The sequence below is a fragment of the Ochotona princeps genome, chromosome 25 (assembly GCF_030435755.1).
Source record: "Ochotona princeps isolate mOchPri1 chromosome 25, mOchPri1.hap1, whole genome shotgun sequence".
Classification (NCBI taxonomy): domain Eukaryota; kingdom Metazoa; phylum Chordata; class Mammalia; order Lagomorpha; family Ochotonidae; genus Ochotona; species Ochotona princeps.
Genome location: NC_080856.1, coordinates 22,463,825 through 22,480,281, shown reverse-complemented (window position 1 = coordinate 22,480,281; position 16,457 = coordinate 22,463,825). Strand labels below are relative to the sequence as shown.

At 41.2% G+C, this 16,457-nt stretch overlaps 1 protein-coding gene across 1 annotated transcript in view; it reads right to left on the bottom strand.

Moving 5' to 3' along the window:
* The window catches only part of PTN (pleiotrophin), a 79,057-nt gene extending 63,112 nt beyond the window's left edge, over positions 1-15,945 (bottom strand). Inside the window, exon 1 of the mRNA XM_004594381.3 lies at positions 15,555-15,945. The gene's annotated coding sequence lies outside the window, so the exon portion shown is untranslated. The remainder of the gene's footprint in view (positions 1-15,554) is intronic.
* Positions 15,946-16,457: the final 512 nt, after the last annotated feature.

Genomic DNA, 16,457 nt, shown 5'->3' with positions numbered 1-16,457 from the left:
CTCCCTCTCTCTCTCTCCCCAACTCTGCCTTCCAAATAACTAAATATATCATTTATAAGTACATGTTTAGATCACTACACTGATTAGCTGTTTTGTATGTCTGCTAGATTGTATGATTTCAGGACAAAGTCTAGCTCCTCTGTATTTTTTTAATTCCTACTACTTCTAATAGAGTATGCTAGCTTCATTGTGTATTTTTTTTAATGCGAATGAATGAATGAAAACCAAGAAGAGAGAAACTTTAGAAGTTGTAAAACATAAAGAGGAGTGAGTATTCATTTTAACTAGGGAGAATAAAGGCAATTTTTCATGGAAGGATTGACATTTATGGAAAGCATTGAAGCATGAACAGGATTTCCAGATCAAGGACTGGGGAGGGTTGGGTGTACAGAGGATTACTTTTTAAATGTCTTGAGTCTCTCCACATTTTCTATTCTACTTCTCCCAGTCACTTTTTCTTTATTTATTTTTCATGATAGAGAACCTTCCGTGACTCCTTATTAACATGATAACTTTCAAGAAGATTAGCTTGTTCTTGAAGCGTCTGGCTACAATTAACTCCAACGTCTGCTTCTGGTCACTTAACTTTGCACCACCAAGACCATCTGACCTCTGCCCCACCGTGTTTCCCTTGCATCACCCTTTTCCACCCTGAAGGGCTCTGCTTCTGAGTTTCTGCCACATACAGGACAACCTTGTCTTTGAAAATCCTACCCACTTTATGCAACATTTTTTTCCCCACTGCAAAATGCCTTCCTTCCAAGGACAGGCAAGTGGAACAACTCTTGAACATTCACTCTAATGCTGCATTTTGTAACTTACAGTCTGCCTTACTCCTATTAAAATGACATAAGGATAGTGCCTCCTGCCTCAGACCATGGATGGTGCCTTGTCTTAACATATGGTTTTTCTGTGTCCTCCATGGCTGAAGTGTCCCCTGAGTGCACTAGGATTCCTTTACTGTGAGCAGACACCTTGATATTCAACTACCAGAGGATAGGGACTATGTACAACAGACTTAATGTCCAGTAAGAATTAATTCAATAAGAATCAATAAAAATTGTGTTATCACCTTGGTCAAGAAATCACTAAGGTTGTCTATGTCATAAAATAAAATTCCCTATATCACTATTAATTTTATCATCAGAATTATGTTATAGTTATTCCATCTCCTTCAAGCAGCTAGATTAACAGCTTTTTTTTTTCTTTTTCACTATGTGACTGGCCTGGAATGGCAGGTGCATCATTCTCACCGTATTTGCTGCAGCTCTTGGAAACACAGTGTTCCTTCAGGCTTTCCATCCTTCTAAGTTTGCCCCTTGTCACTCTGCATCAATACAGTCTCCAACCTGATTCATCAAAGACATTTAGAGGAATAGAGGCCCAAGGCCTCATGTAAAGAAGTGACCTCATCACACACCACAGGCTGCAGGGCATGGAGAATCTACGGCCTAACCTTTCCCAGCCTCTGTTCAGCTGGGTCCCACTGTTGCATGTCCAAGTTTGACAGGGAATGTTTCCTGATGGGAAACTGTAGCAGGATTCTTTTTTCCCATCCTTTGGTCCCCATTGTATGTTCAGCTGCACTGGAGCTAGCTGCTAATCACAGCCAGCAACTCTCATACACAAACAAACACAGCATTGTGGCCTTTCGTGGAACTGGAACACAGCAATCCAGCAAACAATGTGGTCAGGTGAAAGCATGCCAAGAGACCAGCCAGAGCAGCTCCTTGGCACCTTCCTGCCTCCCAAGCCAGGCAGATCGATGCTGGGGACGGAAACATTATGTGATAATAGGCAATCCAGGAAGGCCGGCCTAACCACAACATTCTTCTGTGCCATAGAGTGCATTCTCCTGATACTGATGGGGCAGAAATAAATGACAGTGCAAGAACCTATTTCTGCACACTGGCTAGGAGGAAGGACGGAGCAGTGAACCAAAATATCTCTTCGAGTTGTTTGTTGTTAAATATATTTGGGGTGCAATCTCAATTGTATTTCTTACCAATTTGGGATCTTAAGAAAGTTACTTATTATGAGAACTCAGTTACTTCATTTAGAAAGAAAAAAAATAGTCTTTACATTGTAGCACTATTGAAGTATTTAACATTTTATGTAAAGTGTTACGTAAGAGTCCCATAGCTTCTGGATATAGCTTTTTTTTTTTTAAAAAGTGTGTATTAACTGACATACAAAAACTTTGTTGTTATTATTATTATTATTATTATTATTATTGGTAAATTGTGTTTAGAAAAGAAAGGGGCTAGGACCTTAAGGGAAGAAACCAGATTTAAGCTTCCAGAAGTAGTTGTTGGTGGGGGACATAAAACCTTCTCCTTGCCCCAGCAGATTCTAAGGACAGCACACCAGAGATGCCAGAAGGTCTTGAATTTGATTTCTTTTCAAGGACTCACAGAGCACAGCATGAGAAGCTATGGCAGTGTCAATGGCCAATAAAGACAGAATAAAATATGGATCTTCTTACTCTAACAGAAGCCTGAGCTCCATGCATCTGCACACGAATCACTAACGACAGAACTATCTTCTGACTGAATTGAATTCTCATTGGAAAAAAAGCCGGAACCTTCAAAGAAAGGGACTGTTTATGCCATCATTTTTGGCTAGGGCAGCCAGCGACTATATGCCCTAATCAGGGTGTAGGCCTAGAGGTGAGAGGATAGAGAAGGAGAAACTAGATAGAAAAGTAAATATAGCCTTTACTGAAATGAGGAACACAGAACATTCAGGGAGGGATATGATGGGCAGCTGATGTAGATTCAGCCTACAGTCCTGCCTTTCCTACAAGAACGTGCAGCAGGTGCAGAAGGAAATCGGTGTACATCCCAAAGGGAAAAAGGGAAAAATCAAGGCAAAGGTTTTAAAGGGCAAGAAGTGAGTGTTGAAAGTTATCCACAATCAATCTCAATCTCTCTCTGTCTCTCTCTGTCTCTGTCTCTCTCTGTCTCTCTCTCTCTCTCTCTCTCTCTCTCTCTCTCTCTCTCTCACACACACACACACACACACACACCACCCATGTTCCAGAGACCCAAGATACTAGAGCTCTGGAGGTAGCCCAGATATCCTTAGAAAATGCCCCCAGGAAGATAAAGCTTGACTGCCATGCCATCATCAAATCCCCTCTGACCACTGATTCCGCCATAAAGAATATACAAGACAATAACACACTCACATTCATGGCAAAGATCAAGGCCAATTAGCATCAGATCAGTTTGTGAAGAAACTCTATAACATTTATGTGAGTCAAGGGCATCCTCTGATCAACCATGATGGAGAGAAGGGGTGTGCTCTGCTGGCTCCTGACTACAATGCTTCAGATGTTACCAGCAAAATTAAGATTGTCTGAACTGAGTCCAACTGGCCAATTCCAAATATGTTTTGCAACAGAAAGGGGAAAAAAGAGTCCCATAGCTTCTGCATCTTAAACCTGCATAGGAATCTTGCAACATGCTTCTTAGAGCCTTTCTAATGGATCTATATTTTTCTGCCACATATTGTTCCTCTTCCAATGAGATAATCCTGACCTTTGGAGGTCTAAAAGACATCCAATCTGACTGCGGCATTAAGAGGCGTAACAGATATGCATATTTTTACCCTGTTAAGGAGCAAAATGTGTTTTGCTTAACCACCACGAAGATCGGAACTGAGCAATTCCATGTCACATTAGATGAGCAATGAAGTTAATTTTCATTTGAGAAAAACATCCTCTGATATTTAGACTGATCTTTCTTACTGAGAAAATATTCAAATTATCTTCAAAAGAGAAGTTACACCTTCTCCTGTTATGTTCTCATTTCCATTTTTTGTTGCACAAATTCTAATAGATGATAAGAAACTTGATTATATCTCAGTGTGAACTTGGAATTTAGGTAAAGAAGGGTTTGGTTGGAGGTTAGAAGAAAATACTCTTTGTTCTTCAAAATAAAATTGGACATTTTAATACAAATATCCAAGATTCTACTTTAATGAAATGAAGTTGGATATTTAAGATTGTGCATACAGTGGGTCAGCAGTGGTCAGAGATGAAAATCAGCCCAGCAAGATAACAGGCCCCAGGGAGAAAGGACCATCTTCTGCTCTGGTCCAGAAAACGAGCCCTTCAAGCTCTTCTTGCTTCAGGATGCTTGCCCCAGTGGACGGAAACAAAGGCTTAGAGACAGGGCAGCTTTACAAAGAGTTGGCTCCAGGGACCCGATTATTCAACAGGGGACCTGACATCCAAGATTTCTCGGGTCCTACTTCAAACGAAACCTCTGCACTGGGGCAGATGATCATGTTTTGTCCTTAAATGAGGTCACTGAGGAGAGCAGGTCCAGAAGAGGTTTGCACTAGAGTGCTGGAGAGCAGGTCCATAACAGTTTGTTCTAGCGCCCTGGATTGGCTTTCTGACAATTTTATAACAAGAGAAGGCTGACAGGATTTAGAAAGCAATCAAGGCAAACGCCTCCCAGAGAGCTGACCTAAGAAACACCACCACAGCCCTGGGGTCCCCAAGGACCCGAGGCATTTTCCAATAACTCATCCATAGTGAAGAAAGTGTCAATGCTATCTACTAAAATTTTCAATGTGGGGTCTGAATTTCTCTTTGAGCATGAGATAGCTATCAAATTCCTTAATGTTTTATTATGGTCTTAGTTTCAAGCTCAGTTCAATTCCTTTTGTGTGCTTGGTTCTGCTGCCTTTGAACTGAATGGCTGCCATTTGGCCTCTTAAAAGAGAACATCATTGCCTGAGACATGAGAAGCCCACAGAGAGAGGCTGCATTTAAGAAATGTAAATCTGTTTAGAGAGAAATTGGGAGAAATTCATGTTTAACCACTTATTCCTGCTGAAATGCCTTTGATCTACTTCTCCAAAGTAAATTCATTTGTGACACCCTTGAAAAATATTTTCAAATTGCAGATATCACATATCAGAGACAAGATCTGTGATTCCCTAACCATCAGACTAAATCTACTATTTAAAAAAGTCTTTAAAAACACTCCAGGCTAAGGTCAGTGACATCCCGATACTCGCATAAGCCATAAAAGCATTTGGCCCTTACCCTTCCTGTATGATCAAGAAAGTGAGCGTTAAACCCAAATTTAATCTGACTCACTTTCAACTAGAGCCAACTGTACACCAATTGTAAATAATAACAGAGCAAATAACTAACTCCCCAAAGGGTGCCAAGCCCCAAAGCACCATGCATCAAAGAGGCATGCTGATCATGCAGCTTACCCTCCTGCAGTGCCTTGAGCCCCAAACAGCTCAGATGTTCCCCAAGTTCCTGGGAGCAGCTAAAGGGATAGAAGGGACCTGGGGGGGGGGGGGAACCAGGCAGCTGTGGCTTCCTGGGGAGATTTGTTATTCTGGATATATGGATTGATCCCCAGGATATGAAAGGACTCAATGTTTCCTCAGCTTGACCTGTATCTGGCACCCATGGCTTCCTCAGATTAACTGTTCCTATCTAAACAGGACAATCTTCGGTGGGATAGATTTTTGTTTAGTTTTCCTCATGTGATGTTTGCATTTTTCTGTTTTTTTACAAAAAATCGACAACATTAAATAATTTAATTTTTTATGTCCACATTTGCTCACATCAAACTAGATAAATTGGATTTCTGTCTTCCTGGTTCATTTGGTAGAAACAAATCCACATGTCATCGAGGGGATAAATATTAAAAATATTGCGTGCATCAATTACAATGTTGATTAGAGGGGCACATAGTTGTGCATATAACCCTTCTTAGAACTTACACCAGAAAAGCGAACAGTGTAAGAGTGGTGCTGGTATTGTGGTGAAGCAAATAAAGCCACTGTCTGGGACGCTGTCATCCTCTTGTGTGAGCACCTGCTTGTGCCCTGGCTGTTCCACCTGCTAATTCAGTTCCCTTTTAATGACCTGAACAAAGCAGCAGAAGATAGCCCACCTGTTTAAGCCCCTGACACCCACACTGACATCCAGGAGATCGGATGAAGCTTCCGGCTTCTGAGGCCATCTGAGGAATAAACAAGCAGATGGAGCATGTCTCTTCTTTCCCTAACTTTCAAAAAAAAAAATCTTTTTTTTTAAGTATAAGAGTGTTAATAGACACTGTACCTATTGTGAGGATTATAAATAAATGACTTTTTGCAATATAAACTCTTCGTACTATTTACACATACTTTTCTAATGGAAAACAATTATATGCTTCTTTATCTGTATTTGTCTTCGTAATAAAAAGTGTAATAACAAAAACCCCTTCAATTACTTACACATGGTTGAAACTAACCAGCCAGCCCATAAATTTCACATGTATTGATCTGTTTTAAGAGATTCCATGTACTCTTAAAGAGACAATTCAACAGCAAAATGTATGTACTAAACAAGAGGCTGGAAAGGAATGCCCAGAGCCCCTCTGCCTGCCTAGTGTTCACAAATAAAGACCACAATATGTTAAAACCTTAGAGATGATTTGGTTGCTTGGAACAAGGATCCTATGTCTATAACCAGAAAAACTCACATTCATAACAAGTCAAGGAGGCTACTCTGAACACATTGTTCTAAAGTTTTGCATGATTTCCATGTATTTCAGCCTGAATGAGGATTTCCTTTGTTGTCTAAGATGATCACCAAGATAATTTGTTGATTAAATCTAACCCTTGAGTCAAAACGACAAAAAACACCCTGGTTTTTTCTGTAGACAGCCCAGATCATCAAAAAAAAAAAAAAGCCACAAAATGGGCAATAATCACTCTTACTTCAGTAAATTTGAGAGGGAATAGTCAAATAGAGTAATACGTGTTAAAACCTTCAGGAGGAGTACACTGAAATGCCAGGAAAGCCCATTGAAATGTACTCCGTTCATACTGACAAAGAAGGATCCTAAGCATTTTCACTAATTTTTCAGGTTCGTTCAGAAGGCAGCATTCGGATCCCTAACACACCCTCCAGGATAAGACCACAGCAAATGCACTGATAAGGAGACCCAAAGCACAGCTGGCTCTTTTGAGCGCACGGTGGAGGGAGTCAGTTCAGTGACTAGACAATCAGGAGGTGTGGGCAATTTCATTTCATCAACAACCCAACAGTGTACACATTCCTTGCTCGGGAAGATGTGTAACAGCTTCTGCACATAGCAGTGGTATTGCTGATGATTCTCATGGTTCAAAGAAAGGTACAATATGTGAGTGGAGAGCTCTGGTTCCCTTCCACCCCGTTCTTTCTAGGTTGTTGAACTACAGTGGTTTGCTATTCAGTGAGGGCCCAGGTCAGACCTTGCTGTGCCTGGAAGCTAGCTAGAAATACAAACTGTTGAAGGGCACTGGAAACCTACTCAATCTGCATTTTCTCAAGATTGTGGGTGACAGGTAGCAACATTAATGTGAGAAACTCAGCTATTCTATAAACAATGTGTTGCCAGCCAATTGGGAAGATCTCAATTTAACAAGACTGATGGACTGCAAGATGTTATCTGTTTCCTTTAAGACTCTGAGAAGGAACTAGAACACAATATTTAGTAAAAGAAACCATGACTGTTTTAGTGTAGCCATATTTAGAATCTTCTCACTGTTTTTTTTTCCTTTATGACTCAGATTTTCCTTGCTTTGTTCCTATCACACATATTTTCTTCTCCTCATTTCATCAGGCCAAACATACCTTTTGTCATCTTTAGCAGTGTCTAGGTGTTCTGAGAAAATGACAGTGACAGCAGTAGAATTAAGGAACTTACTGCAAGATAGAGTCTATATTTAGTGTAATCCTTCACAGTACATAAATGGTGCAGTGTTAACTATTTAACTTTAATCATCAACCTGAGAGGTGGGCAATCCTGATACCCCATCATCATTTTCAGCTTACCGGGGGGAAAAAAAGCCTAAGGTTCCAAAAGATCCAGTAGCATATTTAATACCTTTTGTAGAAGAGTAGCCACAAGTGTGGCGAAATGCTGGCTTCTGAATCCAGATTTTACCTCCTTCCTCTAAAGTCTCCCTCAACAGGGTGATGAGTGTGACCAAGAACAGTCACTCACCAAGACCTTACTGGAAAGCCTGAGTTTGGGTTTCAATTTGAAACAGCACTGCTCAGTCTGACTGTGCAGAGTTCTGAAAATATGATGAGAAAAGAAATATGTGCAGTCTCACAAAGCCAAGGTCTCACACTCCAGTGGAGTTATACTGGAGGCGATTGGTCTTGTTGCCCTGAGCACTGAAGTTTGTTATATTAAAAGTGTGGTTTCTCTCCACATGGTGGAATATACTTGCACCAGAAATCATGACACATTTTATGTAAGTATGACTGGGAAGATATTCCAGAGACCGGGTGGGTCTGATTGAGATTTGGAACGAAGGACATAAACAAAGCAATGTTGCAGAGGCTTTGAAGTTAAGAACAGGGATGCTTGGATTTCTTTTCTCTCTCTCTTTTTTAAAAGATTTATTTATTTTGACTGAAAAGGCAGATTTGCAGAGAGAAGGAGTGACAGAGAGAAAGTTTTTCCAACTACTGGTTCACTCCCCAAGTGGCTGCAACAGTCAGAGCTTAGCAGATCCAAAGTCAGGAGCCAGGATCCTCCTCTGGGTCTCCCATGCAACCAAAGAGTCCCAAGCCCTTGGGCTATCCTCCACTGCATTCTCAGGCTACAGGTGCTTAGAGTTCAGCAGAAAACTGGCACCCACTTTTGCTTAGTAAGGTAAAGGACTATGGTATAAAAGACAGCCAAGGTGACTGTCTCCTACAGGGCTAGAAGAATGAGAGGGATCCAGGGCCCTCTACTAATTGTCCCATTCATTGGATAGTCCTGTACTGGGCATTCTGGATATCTTGGCATGAATGAGAGTTAGTCCCTGCCATCAGAGTTGTGAGGGCTTAGAAGAAAACTGGAGGACAGAAGCAAGGGTCCGCCCACAGGGAAGTCTGGTCCTAGAAAATCGTTGTTGCCTGCGGGTCTGACTCTCCTATTTCCCCAGACTCTACAGCTGGAGTAGAAGACTCTTCTTTCCCTCCAGTTGTACCTTTTCATTACAGGACAGTCTTCTCATATTTTGGATAAATTCTCACAGAAAGGACATTCATAGTGAGGTGGCATACCTTTAAAACCAAATATTCATTCTAAGTAAATTCACATGAAATTCGTAAGATGACACTTCTAATAATGTGCTTTTCTTCTCCATGGAATAGGTGAAATGAAAAACACAAAGAACTTGAGAGTCCAATTTCTCTTCCAGAATAAATGACACTAAAGCAACACAAAGATGGCAATGCTTTGAAATAAACTTTGAATACCAATCAGCCTTTCTTCAGCTCTGTTTTGTTTTTCTTCAGGAAAATGAGATTCCTTTGTTACTGAAACTGCTTAGGACAAAAAATTGTACATGTGCATACCTTGTGCTATAGTAATCAGTGTTTTAATCTTCATATTCACATACACACTGAGTAGACCGTAAGTTACTTAAAGGCGTATTATTTATCTTGTATCCTCTATCATGCAACCTGATAAAAATAGTACAATCAAAGCTCGCAGAGCAAGATAAAATATATATAACAGAGAAACTTTTATTACAGGGCCCGGCGGCATGGCCTAGGCTAAAGTCCTCGCCTTGAAAGCCCCGGGATCCCATATCGGCGCAGGTTCTAATCCCCGCAGCTCCACTTCCCATCCAGCTCCCTGCTTGTGGCCTGGGAAAGCAGTTGAGGACGGCCCAATGCATTGGGACCCTGCACCCGCGTGGGAGACCCGGAAGAGGTTCCAGGTTCCCGGCTTCGGATCGGCACGCACCGGCCCGTTGCGGCTCACTTGGGGAGTGAATCATCGGACGGAAGATCTTCCTCTCTGTCTCTCCTCCTCTGTGTATATCTGGCTGTAATAAAATGAATAAATCTTTAAAAAAAAAACTTTTCTTACAAATTCGTTCCCCACATTGGACTGTACCTATGCTTTCACAGTCATCTGAGGGAAAACTTTAAAAATGTGAGTCTACCCAGACCTTCACCACAAACTATTAATACGAGCAACAAGGACTATATCCCAACTGCCAAGGAGGCCACAGGGAATTGGATGCCCTCGGAGGCCGAGTACTCTGAGGTCACCCACCCCCAACCGGAGCTTCCACAGGGGATGGAAGAAGTCCAAACACTACAGTGCAGAAACCAACGTCATCGGAAAGACAACCAGAAGCCCTGAGTGGTCTGCAGAAACAGAAGAACAATAAACGTCCTTCCGGACCAGGGAGGAGAGCTTTCTCTGGTCCGAGACTGGCTCCACCTCTGGACCCCCCCTCCCTCGCAATGACCATCGGGATCGCTTCGAAAACCCCTCACAGCAAACAAACAATCATACAAACTAAAAAAAAAAAAAAAAAACCTAAAATAAATAAACAACAGAAAGTAGAACTTGAAATCTGACAGGAAAGAGCTGGCATGGATTGGCTCATGCCTCGCTGGGTGGGTCACAAAGATTAGTTTTACTCCTCACCATGGTGCTGAGGATTTTCCTGCACACTCCCCCCCCCCCAAAAAAAAAAAAAATGTTCTGCACCTAAAATGTTGACATATATCTTGTTAGAGTTACAAGCCAGTCTGGATTATCCTAAAATCTGCCAAGATCAGCAAAATTTTACTTCAACACAACAACTGGCTAAATACTAAGATGAAATGGACACGAAACAGCTGAATGGTGCCTTATGGCCATTTTAAGGTATAGAGCAGCCGGTCCTGTATATGAACTAAATTGAAATGTCAATGAGCTAATCATAGGTTGTGGCTAGGACTTGTTTTCCTTATTTTTTTTTTTTTTTTCTTTTTAATACACTGGTTACTCAAAACCATGTCAATTCCATAACATTGCAAATTGCTGTTGATGTTATATTGGGACTCTTAATTGACTGTGATGATATTCTGCCAGCTCAAACTTCAGACCAGAAAAGGTCTCCCCAAGAAACTGTTCAACCAATCTGGACAATAAGTAGCTGGACTCTATGCTTGGTATATGTTTGCAATGAAAGAATCTTGATTGAATTTGAACTGTAATACTGCATCAAGGTGGAGGAATCCACCGGGGGGAGGGGAGGGGGAGGGAGGGGGGGATTCCCAGAGCCTATGAAACTGTCACATAATGCAAAATAATTAACAATAAAAAAAAAAAAAAAAAAAAATGTGAGTCTATAGTTCAGTTGAGAAAATGCAAAGATTTGAAAGTTTTTCTCAGTGAAAGTGGCAGCTGACACTCAAAGAAGAATCACGATGAGAGAGAGCTACATCGAATTGTGGGGAATGAATGTCCACATGTGGAAGTGAAGGGGGAAGTTAAGAAAAACAGCTGGGAAACAGGCAATAATATGTTAAGATATTTATAGTAAAAGATAGTACACAACTGTGTGGTAAGTGAAAGGCAGAAATTCAAGGCCATCTGTGTAATGAAATGGTTATGACATTTCATTAAACATCTTTTTCTAGAGATAGGTGGAGTTTTAATAGATCTTAGGATTTTTGGAGATCTGTTTCGAATAAATTTCTGATAAAGAATTTCACAAGTTAGCACCACTTCACAAAGCATTTCAAATTGTGAAACTCCTAGAGAAAAGAAACTGTATTATATTTCTTCAATATGATTTTGTCATGTGCAGCACAGTTTAAGGCACTCAAGATACTGAAATAAACACTATTACGCTGACTGGCCACAGCAGCAATAAAACGTGTGTTGGTGGGCTAGGATCTGGGACAATGTGGCAGGGAGTCGTTAACAATAACTATGTCACTCTGTGGAAGTTGGAGACTGAGTAAACTAAGTTGGTACTTACTGCAGTGTTAAAAGTGCAAGGTGACTTTAGCACGGGTCTGAATCAAAAAAGAAAAAAATCCAGTTGAGTCCGCAGAGGGTGCAATGGTGCGGAAAACAGATCTGAGTGAATCAGGTCAGAAGAACATCAAATATGTCAGCTACCTTACATCCAACCTTCCATGAATTCCAAGATGTGGGCAGACATTCCTGTTAGACATACACATTATGAGTCATATGCCATCACAAACACGAGGAGAGAATTAACAAGGCATCAGAAGTCCATAAGAGGACATTTCAGCAACTAGATTTAACAAAAGGAAGAAACGAGGGCGAAGCGGGGGAAGCATTAAATTATAAAAGTTGGCAAAAATAGGAACACGAGTTTGGAGACACAGTGTGGTATTTTAGATGATATTTCAGTTGTGTTTTTAGATGGTATTTTAGTTATTGCTAAGAAAAAGTCTCAGAATTAAGAATCCAATTACCAGTTAAGATGATGTCTTTTGTTAAGAATAGCATCTAACAGCAGATTCTGCTGTTGCTTTTATACTACGCATAAAGTTGCTGGAGAAACTAAGAATTCTGCTTTCAGAAAACACAAGGACAGATTTTTTTGTCAGTTGGAAATGTTATTATGAAGAAATGACTCTAAAAATAAAACAAAATAAAGAAACTAAATTTTACTTCTCAAAAATAGCTCAAGGACAGACCGTATTCTTTGTCTAGCCTTATGCAATTGGGGCTTAGATGAATGGAATCCTTGTAGGTTAATCTGGAATATAACACGTATCATCACAGTCACCCTTTCAAGCTGGAAAATCCTTAACTTCTTATTTGATAAATGCTAAAATCGGGGAGGATAAAAAAAGGCTTGTTGCATCTTACAATCTGGAAACATTGTAATGACACTGTGTAAAACTGTGCCACCCTGAAGGCTGGCTCAAGGCAAATGGAAAAACAGCCTTATGGTGGAAACTTGAATTGGCCATAAATATAAACAATGAGGAACAGTTTTTCAAAGCAAGGCCACAGCCCAAATTCCACAAGGCAATTGACAAAAAGCAGACCCACTCAGCTCATAAAAAAAAGTCCTATATTTAAATATTATCTCTCTCCACTCCTAGGGCAATGGCACAACCCTGTACCAAGAGGAGACAAAGTTCCTCTTGCTTCACTGTGACAGGGATGTTCAACCCAGCATGACCACCAAAGCCATACAGCGGCAGCTTACAGCCTGATGCTTCAGGGCTCAGCAGACCTACATCTGGGCTGTACACCCAAGGGTTGGACTCTTTCGCTCTCAGGTCACTGGGCGGTCTCTGGGTTTATTTTATTTTATTTTATTTTATTTGTTTATTTACTTATTTATTTAAATTGGGGTATTACGTTCAGGAAAGAAGTACAATATACTTTATCATTTTGATACCATATCAAAAGGCATTAAGAAAACTGTAAACTAGATTCTGAATTCTGATTTCTCCTTGATCTACTGTTAATTTATTAGACCAGTTTTGAAAAAAAAAGACAAGTTCCTGGGAAATTTTTTAATAGCAATAAAACCACATCACAAATAAGAAAAACATCAGAATTTAGGTAAAATATCATCTAAATGGAAAACTAAGAATATCTTCAAAGGGAAACAAAACACATTTAAATAATTGTATTCCTAAAATTGATTTTGTTAAAGCCATTGTGAAACTACTTGGAGATCTTAATGCTGCCATGCTATCTTACCTGATGAACTTCCATAAAACCTCAAATGAGGTTATTGGCTTTATTGGAGTAATGATAATAAAAATTTTCATAAAAAAATACAAGTCTTGCTACATTTTGCATTAACACCAGATAAGGCATATGAAAACTTCCAAAAAATTAGCATCTTTCTTGTGCCAAACTATTTGGAAAGAAATCTAAGAATAAAGTAAAATAGTATATAATATGTTACATCATGCAAGGTTGCATATGTTTCATTATTTTTTATTTTCTATAACACAAAGACAGTTAAGATGTACTATGCCTGCAGCTTTCTATCATGTTTCTAGCTCTGAGACTGTGATGTGTTTACCTTCACAAGTGCATTAGCAACTGCTCAACTTCAGGAGGATACATCTTAGAGAGCTCTCACCAAACGAGGGCGAAAGTGTCCTAACAGGGCTCTCCAAGCACAAGGAGGAAAATGATCCCCCCCACACACAGATTCAAAGCACACAGTGACAGACTATAAAAGTGCAGAAGTTACTAAAGACACAGAAAAACAGTGTTAGGTAATTTTAGCAATAAGGTACATTTTTTTAAAATGCACCTAGTCATGAAAAACAAAACCTATAAGTATGGACACTCTGAAATCATGCATGTCCCAAGGCAGAGAGAGCTCATTCCTCAACTCACGTCCCCTGACTGTAGCAGCTCTCTCGCTGCTTTTGGGAGCTAGTCACTACAGGGCACAACTGACTTAGAAAGGAACAAGCTGCAGATGGAAAACATAAACATGATTTTTAAAATATGGTTGGCTTCCCTTTTGTCTCGCTCCCACTACCTCTCAATATTCATACAAATCAATTCATTCCTAGCTGATTGAAATGACAGAGTGCATTGCATTAATTCCACATTTGCCTGTGACCAAGAAGTGGCTCCATTGTGGTGTTAGTTCCAAAGCTCTCCTTGGTGGTTCCTGGTTCTCTTTCCAGGCCCTTTTCTCCTGTTCTCCCTACTATCTAGCTTTCTCAAGCTCCTGACAACACTCAAGATCACAGTTCAACTGCTAAAAGAGTGAAAATAACAGAACTTCCGAACTCCCCCACATTGCTCATTCCTTCCTCTCATAGACCCCCAACTCACCACCTACGATCTTTATGTCTCCTCAAACTCACAAAGCAGTTGTCAGGGTAACAACAGAGTCCGTATAAACTCTGTGTATTCTGGTGTGTATGTGTGTTGTGTTGTAACGGAAAAGGATGTATGTGTGTGTTATGCAGAGAGGAAGTTTCATTCTCTTTACATGAAGTTAGGAAAGAATTGAGTACATTCCTCTAACAAAATATTTAGTTAACTTATAAAAAAAATAGTCAACTCGGAAACTGGTAAATTACACCTGACCTATTAAGCACATCTTAGTTTTCTGTGGGTAAAATGAAAAGTCCTAGCACCTCTGTTCAGGGCAATGATAGAATGAGCAATGGGGATTCATGGTGCATCTTTTGAAACTTTGGACTTAACCATTTCTGGAGGTGTGGAATCAGCATTGCCACCTGCTCTGTTATAGATGTCCACAGTCAGTAGGTGGGGCGGGTGAGGCGGGGAGGATGAACCCCCACACTTAGCCTGAAAATGCCAGGGAAGAGGCAGTATCTGGAAACCCTGGGGCACTCGGAGAAGCAGAAAAAGCATGAGCAAATCTGACCGGCTTGCAGGGCTACCTTGCTGCCTTGTCTACTGAGCCGGACACACCTACTCAAGCTCCAGGTTTGAGGCAGAGCGAAGGTGCACTCCGCAGCCCACCCCAGCATGCCTTCCAGCCATCAGCTAGAGCCCCATCCAAACGCATGCTTACCATGACAAAAGGTTTCCTTCCTTCTACAAACAGAAACACACCCTACTTAACCTGACCATCAGCCTTCCAAAAACATGCTCCAGGCTGCCTCTGTAGCAAGTCAGTTTTGAAAGCATTCCTCCCACCTGCAAGGACACCAGGCTGCCCCCTCCCAGTCGCAGCACCTTCAAGCCATTAGCAATCAGGAAAGTGAAAACAAACTTTCAGAGCCCCGGGAGAAATCACATTTTCCTTTCACTTACTTGGAGCTGCAAAAGTCCTGCCTGGAGCTGAGGCTGCCTTTGTTGAAAAGGGCGAGGTTTGCTGCTGCTGGGAGTCCAGGTACCCTGCTCGCGGCTGCTCGCAGCTGCTCCTGCCCAGGCGGCCGCTGCTCTCCTCTTCTGCACCGATGACTCACTGGTTTCTTTCTTCCTCCTCTCTCTCCACTTCGGATTTTCCTGTGCTCTGGGACTCCCTTGGCGGGATTTTTGGACTGGAAGGCGGGGAACCTGATCTGCCTTTGACTCAATTACACCCTGACAGGGAGGGAACGGAAGGGAAATGGAGAATGGGCGGGCTGAGAGAGGATGGCTGGGTGAGGGAGGGAGAGTGCTTTTCACCCGAGAGCTGATTGGGAAGCTTATTAAAAGCAGACTACTCCAGGGGCAGTCTCTCCCCACGGAGCAAGCAAACGGATTTGAACCAAGAAGCCAGGAGATGTAAGAATGTATTGTGTTGTAGCAGAAAAGCTGAACACATCGTAGCTTTTCTAAACTCCACGTGTGATTCCAGGGGTGCACACCTCAGCTTACCAAGGAGCAAATCTTAAATGGGCAATCGAGGAAATTTTAGGCTGAAGCTTTGCTCCCACCCCTTCTTTAAAAGAAAAGAATATTCAAGATGAGAAAAAAACACACACACAAACAACCTTCAACACTAACCTTTTCTTCCCTACCAAACACCCTCCCTACACAGAAGGAACACAGTCAAAATCAGCTGTCAGTCCCAGCTCACCTGAGCTTACTTCCATGCGTTGTCACAGAGTGACAGATGTCTAAAAGCTCCTAATTAATTGTCGCTTTCCCTTAGGGGGACTCACCCGCCTCTTTTTTTTTTGGCTCCCTTGATGTTTTTATTGGCCTTTTGGTGACAAGTCTTTGACATCC